The sequence below is a fragment of the Solanum pennellii genome, chromosome 6 (genome assembly GCF_001406875.1).
Source record: "Solanum pennellii chromosome 6, SPENNV200".
In the NCBI taxonomy this organism is placed as follows: domain Eukaryota; kingdom Viridiplantae; phylum Streptophyta; class Magnoliopsida; order Solanales; family Solanaceae; genus Solanum; species Solanum pennellii.
This window is the reverse complement of record NC_028642.1, coordinates 33,260,287-33,269,668: the sequence shown is the minus strand read 5'-3', so window position 1 is coordinate 33,269,668 and position 9,382 is coordinate 33,260,287.

The following is a 9,382-nucleotide window of genomic DNA, read 5'->3' as shown; positions in this document are numbered from 1 at the left end:
TTCTTGATTATTGTTTTCTCGATGCGAATTTTATTGTCTACATATACATGTCGAAAATAATTTTTACTTGTCGTCGCATAATATTTTTTAAATTTTTTACTTATTTATGTTACATTTGGTACAGTAATAGAAAATTATTTTCTAAAAATATATGTACATACATATCTAAGACAAAATGAGAAAAATGTAAAAAAAAAATCAGGAGCGGAGGTTACACAGGATGGGGTAGAATTTTTCGGGTACGTGGAGGAAGTGGGGTAAAAAAATAATTTAATTTTTTTATTTTTTTAGATAATAATACTTTAATCTTTTTTTTAATTAATATTAATAGTTTATTATTTAGTTTTTGTTAAGGTGAAATATTTTATCCATGTAGAATGCCATGTGTCAAGGTTTCTTTCAAATTAAAGAGAGAGTGTATTGCACACACCACCAAGGTGTGTTTCTCAAACTAAAAGGTGATATTTTAGATGTGTAACTCACACTCTCAATAGTTTATGTATGAAGATAATTTAAGTGTGTTACTTACACTTATCTCTTCTTTTTTGGTTAAAGATTATGAAGTATTAGTATCCTTTAAAGATTATTTTTATAATAATAATCTTTAAACATTATATATTGTCTTGAATTTGACTTCAGTAACTCCACAATTTTGTAATAAGAAGCAAGACACTTACAAAAGAATTGTGCTCCTCGTCTTACTTATGCTCTCTTCCACATCTAAACTGGTGTTCTTGTTGTAGCTCAATCAATAAAGTTATTTTATGAACAATTGGTACATCGTCATTAACAATCAACTCTTTAATTATTAACAACATTAATAAATTTTTGACACTTACATGATGCTTCTTTCCATATTTAATAAAGTCAGTAACTGATGTAAAACTTCAACTCATATAACTTGCAAAATCTCGAAGACGGCTGCAATTCTAAAAATTGAAAACAAAATAGACAAATTTAATTATATATCAAAAAATACAATTCATAGAGAAAACAAAAAAGAAGTACGCAGAACTAAAAGGAGTAACTGATATACATACCAAAAGACCTCGTTGACATTTTAATACCTTGGCACTAAGAATATCATGGAAAACATTTAAATTCATATTTTGAGTTATTAAATACATATCGTTCTAGCACCTCCTATTCTACTCATATTCACATTTCTCCTTGATGAATTGTTTTCTTCATCGCGCATGAGAAGACAATCTGAAATAATTAATTAATATTGTTATATTCAAATAATGATAAAACTTTTGAACAGTTACAACGATGTATGGTAATTTCGAATTTGCGGTGATTGATTTTTTTTTCGTAGAAATATTGAGTGGGGTTGGTTTTAGAAGACTTACTGGATAGTTTATTTATAGGATAATTGTAATGAAGTAAAAAGTCATTCATTATAAGAAGTTAATAAATTGATGAGAAGTTGCCATCAGTTTAAAATTCAAATACATCAATTCAAATTAAAATTTTAAAAATATATTTTTTGTATATATTTTTAATTTCGAAATTAACTTATATATATTAATAAAAAATCTCTCCCCCCCCCCTCCCCCACAAAAAAAAAGAAAGGAAAAGACTATAAATTTTTTTAGAAATGTTTTAAATTTTTTTTAAAACGTTTAGTTTATAAATAAAAATTATTTTATTATTTGATTCTATTACATACATATTCGATTATTAAAAATATCCGATTTTAGATATAGATAGAGATAAAAGATTATTATTATTATTCAAATTAATAAAAATATAATAACTCCCCACTTAAAAAAATCACACATCCTAATTTTTTCGAACTGTTTTAAGTTAAAGGAAAAATACTTTTAGTTGTAAAATAAGTAACAATTTGTTATAAAATCAAGCTCATACGAACATAATCATAAAGAGAAGAAGACGAGAGAAGTAGATAAAGAAGAGTCATTTTCTTCTTATTCAAGTGTGTATTACAATAGTGAATGATATCTCTATTTATAGGTAGAGAAATCAACCAAAAGGTCACCATGTTTAATGTCACATTAGTAGATACATTTCTATCCCAAAAAGATTCATCACCTTGGGAATACATATCCATGATAAGGATAAGTTTATGATAAGCTTAATGGACAATCCACTTAATTCAATGTATTTATAACACTCCCCCTTGGATGTCCATAGATAATGTGCCTCGTTAAAACCTTACTAGGAAAAACCCTGTGGGAAAAAATTCTAGTGAAGGAAAAAGAGTACACATATCTTTTGATACGCACTATTTGTTGCCTCATTAAAAACCTTGCCAGGAAAACCCAGTGGGAAAAAACCTCGGTCAAGGGAAAAAGAGTGCAACGTGTATTATACTCCCCCTGATTAAAACATCACTTAATTTCTTGTGTTGATGTCTCCAATCTTCGTACATTGTGGTTGCTATATTCTTTTTCAAAGAAAAACCACACATTTCTTGAATATGGTGTGTCATTTATCTCAACCAGACGCACTTTCGACTTGCTTCATGGAGGACTTTTATTTCTGCATAGCAACATTTGCTTCATTGATCGCCAGGATATTATTGTGCCTCCACATGCAAACACATAGCGTGCTTGAGATAGAGCTTTATGCGGATCAGATAAATATTCTGCATCTGCGTAACCAATCAATTTTATCTTGGATTCCTTGGAATAGAATAAACCCATAACTATGGTCCTTCAAGGATATTCAATCATGTGCTCAACACCATTTCAATGTCCTTTTATCGGGGAGAAACTGAATCTTGCCAGTAAATTTACTGCAAAACAAATATCTGGTCAAATATTATTAGTAAGATGCACTAGTGCCCTGATTGCACCAAGATAGGGTTTCATCACCAAGAAACTCTTCATTCTTCTTTTGAGATCAAACTGAATCATCATTTATGTCAAGTGATCTCATAATCATTGGGGTACTCAATGAATGCGATTTATCCATATAAAAATGCATCAAAACATATCTGTGTATGTGCACTGATAGACAAATATTTCATTTGTCAAATTATCAATCTGTAGGTTAAGACAAATTTTGTCTTACCAAAACCTTTTCATAAAATACAAGGACAATTAGGGTCATTCTTTTGTACCCTTTTTCTTCCTTGACTATTTCAATCCATATAAGGATTTTTGAAGCTTTATTGAAAAAGTTTCTTTCAAACTCTTATATTTTTCAAACACCTCAATTGTTTCAAGGATTTTCATATAACCTTCATTGTCTAGCTAGACATGACAATTATTCATTACATACATTCAAGTTTTTCATATGTTGCCAGATCAAAACAAACCTCATTGCATTCCACCAAAGGAGAAAACATCTCCAATAATGTCAGGATTTTTGCGATAAACTTTTATGCCCCAAGGCACAAACCTTATTTGATGCATAATAAATTATTTGTACTCCACTGACATTATACCTTGATTTATGGACTACTAGTCCAAAACGTCACTTTTCTAAGTGAAACAAAATATACTTGAATTATGTATTTTACTTTGGCCAATCATTTATCTGTCCCACTCTATGACAGATTTGAATTCAAGATCCTCGTCACAATTTATATCATTGAGTGCTACCTCATATCAAAGATACCGTCGACGGTTATTTGATATCAATTTCAACAAGACATAACTTATCGAGATCTCTTCATTTTTCTTCATTTTTCAGGTACCTGAACCTTTTTCAAGATTTTATGAAGTGTTATGTCAATGTGCTCTTTTATAGAACTTACCTCATTATCATGACCATATTGATCATTTGCTCCTTCCTTCTTCAAGNCCCTTTTTCTTGCTTGACTATTTCAATCCATATAAGGATTCTTGAAGCTTTATTGAAAAAGTTTCTTTCGAACTCTTGTATGCTTTAGACACCTCGATTGTTTCAAGGATTATCATATAACCTTCATTGACTAGCTAGACATTACAATTATTCATTACATGTATTCAAGTTTTTCATATGTTGTCAGATCAAAACAAACCTCATTGCATCTACCAAAGGAGAAAACATCTCCAATAATGTTAGGATTTTTGCGATAAACCTTTATGCCCCAAGGAACAAACCGTATTTGATATCTTAAGATTATACTATCGCATAATAATTTATTTGTACCCCACTGACATTATACCTTGATTTATGGACTACCAGTCCAAAATGTCACTTTTCTAAGTGAAACAAAATGTACTTGAATTGTGCATTTTACTTGGCCAACCATTTATCTGTCCACACTATATGACAGATTTGAATTCAAGATCCTCGTCACAATTTATATCATTGAGCGCTACCTCATATCAAAGATACCGTCGACGGTTATTTGATATCGATTCCAACAAGACATAACTTATCTAGATCTCTTCATTTTTCATTATTTCAGGTACCTGAACCTTTTTCAAGATTTTATGAAGTGTTATGTCAATGTGCTCTTTTATAGCACTTGCCTCATTATCATGACCGTATTGATCATTTGCTCCTTCCTTCTTCAAGAAATTTTATATTTGGAATCGATTGGTCTATTACGCTTCCGGCGTATCATAGACTCTGTCCTTCAAGGACTTCACATTTGGAGCATTTGCAGCTGAATTATATCATAGGGTTAGTGCATTCATCTGGCAACTTATTTGCAACATTATGCAACTGAATTATCCCTTGAACTTTAAGTTCACATATTTATTTAACGAGGATCTAGATAATTCATAATTAACCTCACACATAATTTTCAGCTGTCAATCATCTCTCCCCCTAATGTTAGAAAATCTAACATTCATTCCAACCTTATTTGGAAGTTCATCTTTGTGCGTGGTGGAACAATTAAAGTCGTAACCGCACATTCAACATTTTAGATGAAAATTATATGGTTCCTGACCCTGAACCAATTTTAATGGGGAAACCTTGTTGGTTTGATGCATACATGTGTTGCTACATGTTAAATAAAATTATCTCATACCAAATCTTATTTGGGAGTTTTGTTCTCATAACCATGATTTGGCTATAATTGGAGGCATAAAATTTCTGCTAAATCAATCAGCATTATCAATATAATTTCATAGTTTGGAACTGTGCTCTTAATTTTAACAATTCGAGCAAACAACCTTACAAAAACCAATTTGTAAGTTGACAACAAAATACATGTGACCATCGCATAGATGCATCAATCATATAGTTGCAAATGATCCACATGACAGGTGAACGGGCCCATATTCACCCTTTTATATGTTCCAAAAATTTTAGGGGATTACAATCCCAACCTTAGCTGGTACAATGATCATTTTATCAAGAGAACAAGCAACACAAGAGAATTCTTGAAGAATCTTTATTTCTTCATCATATAAATCACCTGAATTCTCAATCACGTTTGCATCACATTTAATCGGAATGGTCAACCAGTCATGCCAACTGATCTTTATTTTAGTACACTTATAATTTACTTTTACATGTGATTTCATCAGCATGTACATGTTTGTATGGAACAAACAAGAGGAAAAGTGGGGTAATCTTTTACATAAACATTTATAACCCTCTTCGGTTGTAGTGATTTATAGTCTCAATATTTATTTTCAATTCATCCGAAACTTAAAAAGTTTCTTTTGAGACTTACTACAACCCCAATATTATTCCTCTGATAATAGCACAACTCGTTAGAGCTTGCAATTAATTTTGTGTACTATCACATATTGCATGACACCATCCCTATGGTGAGCATCTCCTTCAAGGAGGAAATTATATTATTATTGTCATGGTCAAAATCATTACGAGCAAGATGTCTTTCTTGCTTTACTTTTGTTGTACCATAGGTACACAACCAATGACAAATTTGTATTGCCACACAATAATGACCACAACCCTTATAGGCAAGAACTATTTCTTTCTTTTGCCCTTTCGGTAGAACATACCATAGTGACGTATAAAACGTACAATACAATTAGCCATTTCTGCCAAATAAAATTTATTTCCTCTCAAATCTCCCGTAGAGATGAGAAGTGACATATATCTTTTTTTCTCAAACCTTCCATAGAGGTGAGTTGTGGCATATATCCAACCCATAATGATTTTATCACATCTGGACCCATTCTCTTATAGAATGGTCGAGCATTCACGATACTCATCACAAGTCACATTCTCTTCAAGGAATGGACTAATTATTTATATGTACTTCATAAATTTGCATTATAAGCACATTGTCATGGCTTTAAAATTCATCATATTTCCATGACACACCTCAACATCACTTTGAAAGATCAAGTGTACCATCACTTTATCTTCTTGTATCATGATAGAGGATTTATAAACTTGTCAAATTATTGGGTTGACAACATTCACAAGTCTAATGACCTTTCATACCATTTTGATAATAAAAATTGCCTTCACATTTTGAAGGACTATTTGAAGAACTCATAGTGTTCTTCCTTTTATCATTACCACAATGATGACTATTATAATTCTGTCCCTCCACGCCCTTATTCATATCATTAATTATTTGTCATCTTTCAGACTAATCATTCACTGCTACCACATTCATATGATTGAATGGAGCAAGTCAACAGGCGGATTTCAGAGTTATCACATGTTGCTACCACATTCTTTTCAAGGAATGGAGCAAATTCAATATGATGAATTTCAAGACATTTCATCAAAAATATATTATTTTTCTTAGTCATCATTTTATCATCGCTATGGTGCATTGGCTCAAACTCAATGTCTTACCCATATAAGGCGTGTTACGCCATAATTCTATGGGACTTGAACCCAATCACGGTGCATCAAAACTCTAATTGATGTCTTACCCTTTTGGTGCGATAGAACTTGAATCTATCGTCTTATCCTCAAATATTTTTCATTATGGTGCATCCGGACTTTAACCTGATGTCTTACCCTTTTGGTGCGATGAAACTTGAATTCATCGTCTTACCCTTAACCAACGATATAATAAACCGAAGTACAACATAATTTATTCTTTGAGTCTTTCAAAATAATATTCAAACTCATGCAAAATTTTATACCTTCTTCCATTTAAGAAGTTTTGTATAGCATGTCATATTCAACCAATAGTAGTATATGTCTTCGGTTCCTGATTTTATGCATATAATATTTTGATCTTCATAACGAGATCAACCAAAATATGAGGTAAAGAAAAACAAGAACTCACTCTCAATTAGATAGAGACTCGTGCTGATAACGTGTTATAAAATCAAGCTCATACGAACATAATCATAAAGAGAAGAAGACGAGAGAAGTAGATAAAGAATAGTCATTTTCTTCTTATTCAAGTGTGTATTACAATGGTGAATGATATCTGTATTTATAGGTAGAGAAATCAACCAAAAGGTCACCATGTTTATTTCACATTAGTAGATACATTTCTATCCAAAAAGATTCATCACCTTGGGAAAACATATCCATGATAAGGATAAGTTTATGATAATCTTAATGGACAATCCACTTAATTCAATGTATTTATAACACAATTTAATATTTAAATTTTTTTTCCAAAGAACGTGGGTAGTTCTTTCAAATACTATGTTATATAATTAAAATTTATTTTGAAATAAATAATTAGTATTAAATTTTAAAAAAAGGAGGAAGAAGAAGAAAAGTTCTAAACGTTAAAACACAGGGTTTTTTTAGTGATTGAAATTTTTTTTAGTTTAAGATTTTTATATTTTAAATTAATTTTAATAATTCAAAAAAAAATTGTGGTGCTGTGGTACATTTTCTTCTTCAATTGTATATAGATAAATGATATGATATATGATTGTTATTGTAACTTGTAGAAGACCACGAGAGTATAATGTCAGGTACCTCAACTCTTTCTTCACTCTTCTTCTGCAATTCTTTTGTAAATATTGTTGGATTTTATTTGCCCTGATTTTTTACCATAAATAGGTTTTCCTTTTAGGAAAAAGTTTTGAATTAACTAATTCTTTTTCTGGTAGGAAAAGGTTTAGGACTCTATAAATAGAGGAATGTTCCTTCTAACTTAACCGGCATTCAAAATGTAGTTTTAAAGGTTTTGAGAGTTTTAGTTAGGGAGAGAATTTATGGGTCACAAGCTTGATACATTATCACTTGTGTGAGCCTCCCATGTATTCCGAGTGAATTGGTTGAGGTTGTTTCTCTCTGTATTTTGTACTCTCATATTTATAGTGATTGCTCATCTCCTTTGTGGACTTAGGTCGATTGACCGAACCACGTTAAATCTTTGTGTCTTTTGGTATATTTCTCATTGTCTTCTTACTCGTGGTCTTTCGAGGTTTGCTTTGCTAGCTTCCGCGTATACACCTGCTTATTTACGGTCCTAACAAGTGGTATCAGTGCCAGATTCAATGATGGAGTCAGGTTTAGTGGTTCGATAATCGATGATTGAACCAGGTTAGAAAGATGTGTTCATCTTGGCGGGTGTAGTTCTAGCTGCAACCATTTTGACAGTAATGAAGATTTTGTTGGAGAAATTGTTTCACAGAGGTTCTCTGTGTTGAGACATAAATTTCGCAAAGGAGATTATGGAGAGGAGAAGCAAGTTGTTGAAGATTAAGTGAAGAAGGTGGACAAATTTATTTTGTCAGAAATTCAGGCCAAGGGGGAGATTTGTTGGGTTTTATTTGCCCTGATATCTTACCATAAATAGGTTTTCCTTTTAGGAAAAGGTTTTGGATTGACTAATTCTTTTTCTGGTAGGAAAAGGTTTAGAACTCTATAAATAGAGGAATGTTCGTTCTAACTTAATCAACATTCAAAATGTAGTCTTAAAGGTTTTGAGAGTTTTGGTTAGGGAGAGAATTTATGGGTCACAAGCTTGATACATTTATCACTTGTGTGAACCTCCCATGTATTCCGAGTGAATTGGTTGAGGTTGTTTCACTCTGTATTTTGTACTCTCATATTTATAGTGGATTGCTCATCTCCTTTGTGGGCTTAGATCCATTGACCGAACCATGTCAAATCTTTGTGTCTTTTGGTATATTTCTCGTTGTCTTCTTACTCGTGATCTTTCGAGGTTTGCTTTGCTAGCTTCCGCGTATACACCTGCTTATTTTCGATCCTAGCTTATACACATTATTCAAAGATCTGTTTAGTTAAATCAAGAATTATAATTATACTTGGGTAAATCTAGTTACTTATTTTATTTGATATTTTTGTGGACTGTGGAGTTGCATTTTAATTTTCTTAAGTGTTAGCCTACCCACCATCATAGTATGTGTTAGGATTTGTGTTTTAGTTATTATTCAACTTTTTGTAAGAGTCCATACGATCACAAAAAAAATTCAAGACTCGAGTCACTTAATATTCTCTTCCATCGCTAGTATGTCAATTCTTCTATAAAATCAAAAAAGTTAGATCTAGGTGCTCTTGAATCTATTGACATGACAAATTGATAATAATATTTATATTCAAA